Here is a 4,953-nt window from a genome sequence, read left to right as displayed (position 1 = left end):
TCCTGTATTTTCAAAACCTATGAAAAAAAATATAGAAATATTATGAACCAAACTGCAATAATGTCTTGAGTTATAGCAGTAACTCTATTGACTTTATATGCTTAAAAAGGTTCTTCGCTGCTGCTTTTACAATCACATCCTGTGCTTTCAAAAAAGCAACTAGAAATATTCCTTTAAACTGTCTTTTGCAATATGTATCTTCATCCAAAAAACACTTTCTTTATTTTTTATTAAGCTCCTTAACAAGATAACAGCATAACCATTCTATTCAACCCTTAACAAGATATTGTAAGCAGGGTATGGGCAACATTTTCAACCCATCATAACATTCATAGTGGGTCTGAATAAAAATAACATCCATAAGATGTCAATATGTTAACAAATAAACATATGCATTTTTCCCACCAGAAATTGGAATAAAAGGAGCACGTTATTTGGGAAAATCGCAGGAGTAAACTCATAAATACCATTGCAACATGCAGAAAGAATAACAAATTGTCTGGAAAAAGAGGAATACAATATTGCGCACTGCTCTCAATGAACTGACAAGGAAATCATTCTCTACAGAGGAAATTATTCTCAATCACAGAGAAATGATTAATACAAAATCGATACCAGAACAGGGCAAGAGACCAAAAATACGAAAGCAGCACCAATGGAGTAGGAGCAGGAAGACTTAGAAGATCTCAAAGGAACCATGACTTCCATAAACTATAATTTTAAATATATTTAATTATTCATAAAGAAGATAATTAGCATATATTTTTTTCATGGCAAAGTCAAAATGCTTCACTAGAGTTTTTAATATGAATTAATTTTCCTTTTAATTCGAAAGCAAACTGCATTCATAAAATTGTAATATATTAATATTATTATCTTCATAATAAGTGAAATAATGAACTTGGTAATTCATACTTCCCGATAAATGGGTTTTCACTTTTTATACTTATGCCGGATCTGGAATCCTTATTCATGGCAACAACTGCGATACTGCACCCCACGAATCTGTTGTTTGGAGACGAATTTCTGCATCATCTTTCTTTTTCTTTCTCTGACTGAAATTCCAGATTCTTTGTTTTTGCTTTTGGTTTCATTTACTTTAGCTTGCCCCGCTATAGGATGTTGATTACAGCTATCCTGATCAATCTGCGTTGAAAGAACACAGTAGTCAGTGATTACATAGCTGTGACTAACAAACAAATGGAATAACAAAGGAACAGTGAAACTAAAGGTCTAACGAACAATGAATTTAAAGGTTTCATGATTAGATTTTCTAAATTACTGATTAGAAAAGATTAGGAGTTGAGATCAATTTCAACTTTCAATCTCGTAGTATTACTAAAAATATTTACTGAAAATGAAATCCCAAGCATTTATATATTTAACTAAAAAAATTGGAAAATCTATTCCAATAGTGATATTAATAATAAAATTAATGTGATAAATAATTAGTTTATATTTTGGTTTATGAAGATGACTAAAATTAATTAGTTGTCTTCTCAACTTACCGTCAGATGCCTAGATATTGTTTTTGGCAAAGCCAAATAAAGCAAGACTGGAGTAAACTCCATATGCTAATGAGAATATGGCTATATAAGTTATGTGATGTCGCAATACAATTTTATTTTTGTATTGTACAAGTGCAGCGATTTGTGCGATTTTTATTTGATTTGTTAAAATATTAATTTCAACCGCATTTACTACAGCGTGGTTTGGCAAAACCACCCAGACTTCCCCGCACCACCATTCCCAAAAGGTTGTTTTCGTAAGGAGGGCTCCGACACAATCAGCACGAGACACGCGTCCAGTGTACAACCATGAAACCGCCCATTCCCCGGCCATTAAAAGTCGTTTGAGTTGTGTGAGGTTGGTGTGCGAATTGCGTCCGATCAGGTCAACGCATATGGATTCACTCCAACCTGCCAGAACGTTAATTTTACTTTTACCGCTGGCTTTTAATTAATGCATTTAATGCTTAGTCATAGTTTTAGGTAGAAACTTTTAATTTTATTGTTTTTTAAACTTACGGAAGTATGGGTAAGGTATTGTATGTAATGTGTTATGTTTTAGAGTGTTGACTTTTTGATATAGCATATGGAATGAAAATAGAATGCGTGCGTAGCAGCGAAGGAGAAAAATAGGAGAGCACAGAAGTGCGATGGGATGAAGAAAGACTCCTGGCAATTAATGAAATTTGTGATTACTCTTACAGGTGCTTGTAGCTGTTCGTTGAAACGAATGGGAATGGAATGTAAATTTTTTGTAATGTGAAAACCCAGGAATGTAATCAAAAAAATTTCACTCAAAAGTGAATGTGAAAGTTTTTTTTATTTTACAGCAGTAAACCCATGTAAGGAATTTTTACTTCTACAGCAGTAAATGTAAAAGCTCCTTTTACAGGAGTAAAAGTGTATGAAGATTTTACACAGCAGTGTAAAAATCATTTGTAAAAGAGAGACAGAGTATTTTGTTTTGGTGAAAGTTCTTGTGTAAATCCCTCTGAGAAAGAGGAAGAAAATTATATCAGGCCTTTTATGAATTAATACAAGTTTATTATGGGTGTGAAAAATCTCTGTTCTCAGAAATTTTATTAGCTTCCCTGTGTTAAAGATCCTGTGGAGAGAGAAACAGAGCATTGCCTCTGTGTTGAGTTTTATTTGTGTGTTTTTGGGATTTTACCAGAAAAATCCCCAACAGTGGTATCAGAGCAGGCTTAGGCTCTTTGAAGGTGTTCAAGAAGCTGAAGGGAGGAGTCTTTTGTTGCAGCAGTAAATCTTCTCCAGCAAAGTGAAGTCTCAGGCAAAAGATTCAGGTATTCCTCAAAGTTTTCTTTTTGTTACTGTGAAGCAGTCAGTGTTTTAAGATACACAGTCAAGAAATTGAAGCATAGTTGAGGATGCAAGGAATGGCTAGCACCAGCACTAGCATGGGTATGTTTAACACCCAACTCCCACAGTTTAATCGGAAGAACTATGACTACTGGTCAATAACCATGAGAGCTTTATTTATCTCTCAAGATTTATGGGAATTAGTTGAATCTGGGTTTGCAGAACCAGCAGATGAAAATCAATTTAACAACTTAACTCAGGGAGAGAGAGATCTGCTGAAGAGCAATAGGAAGAAGGATGCAAAAGTCATTGTATTGTTGTATCAAGCAGTGGACCAGAGTGTGTTTCCAAGGATAGCAGCAGCTAAGACATCCAATGAAGCATGGCAAACTCTCAAGACAGCGTATCAAGGCATGGAGAAAGTGAAGACAACAAAACTACAATTACTGAGGAAAGATTTTGAAAATCTTAGCATGAAAGAGTCAAACACCATTGACTCATTTTTCACACATGTAATTGGTCTGGTCACACAAATAAGGACTCATGGAAAAACCATTGAAGAAAGGAGGATTGTGGAGAAAATATTGAGGGTCTTACCCTCAAAGTTTGATGCGATTGTCACCACCATTGAAGAGACAAAGGATCTCTCAAACTTTTCAGTTGATGAGCTACATGCATCACTGATAACACATGAGCAGAGGTTGAGTAGGAATGAAAACTCATCTCTAGAGCAAGCCTTCAAGACCCAGATGTCTTTTGGAAGAGGAAGAGGTCAAGGCAGAGGAAACAAGAGAGGAAGAGGCAGAAGCCAGAACAGAGGTGTAAGGAACAGTCCAGCAAATGCTCAAGGAAGAGGCAGCAATCCAAATCAGAACCAAGGCCAAGACAGCAGCCAACAAAGAGGACAACATCATGCTCAAGGACAAAGGTATGAAAAATCCAATGTCCAATGCTATTATTGTAAAAAATATGGGCATTATGCCAGTGAATGTAGGAAGAAGCAGCATGATATGAGTAATAGACAAAATGCAAATGTCACTAGAGAAAACATCAGCCAAGATAATGTGTTGTTAGCTTGTAACATGGCTGAAACAAACAGTGAGGACATATGGTTTTTAGACTCAGGTTGCAGCAACCATATGACAGGAAATATAGCTCTCTTTTCTGCCCTTGATAAAAATATGAAATCAGAAGTCACACTAGGAACTGATAGCAAAATTTCTGTTATGGGAAAAGGAGAGGTAAAAATATTTACAAAGAAGGGTGAGAAGAAAACCATAGCAGATGTCTACTATGTCCCTGGAATGAGATGTAACCTCTTGAGTATTGGACAGCTTGTTCAAAAGGGTTACAATGTTTTCTTTGAAAATGATGTATGCACCATCATGGATATAGCACCCAGCAAAAGATGCATTGTTGAAGTGAAGATGACAGGGAACAGGATGTTCCCTCTCAGAATAAGGGCAGATTTGAAAAACAAAGGAGAAATTGCAGCAGTCACCCAAGAGGCTTTCCAAAGCGTGCCAAAGGATGAAAATTGGTTGTGGCACTTGAGATTTGGACATCTCAATTTTGGAGGTCTAAACTTGTTGAGCAGGAAAGGAATGGTAAGAGGATTACCATTGATAGAGAAACCGGACAGCCTTTGTGAAGGTTGCATTTTGGGAAAACAACACAGAGAAAGTTTTCCATCAGGGAAGAGCATAAGGGCAAAGGCACCCTTAGAGATCATTCACTCAAATTTATGTGGACCGATGCAAGCTCCATCATTAGCAGGTAGCCAATATTTCCTAACATTCATTGATGATTTTACAAGAAAAACTTGGGTATATTTCCTTAAAAACAAAAGTGAAGTGTTTGAGAAATTCCGAAATTTCAAAGCACTTGTGGAAAACCAAAGCGGGCTGCACATTAAAGTTTTGAGAACTGACAGAGGAGGTGAGTATATCTCCAAGGAATTCCTAAGATTTTGTAGAGAAAATGGAATTCATAAACAGTTTACAGCTAGGTACACCCCACAGCAAAATGGAGTTGCTGAAAGGAAGAACAGGACCATCATGGATATGGCGAGGAGCATGTTGAAGGCAAAGCATTTGCCAAATAATTATTGGGTTGAAGCTGTAAA

This window comes from Pinus tabuliformis, chromosome J (genome assembly GCF_031772625.1).
Source record: "Pinus tabuliformis cultivar Carrire ecotype Pingquan chromosome J, CPIR1, whole genome shotgun sequence".
Lineage (NCBI taxonomy): Eukaryota > Viridiplantae > Streptophyta > Pinopsida > Pinales > Pinaceae > Pinus > Pinus tabuliformis.
This window is presented reverse-complemented; position numbering follows the sequence as displayed.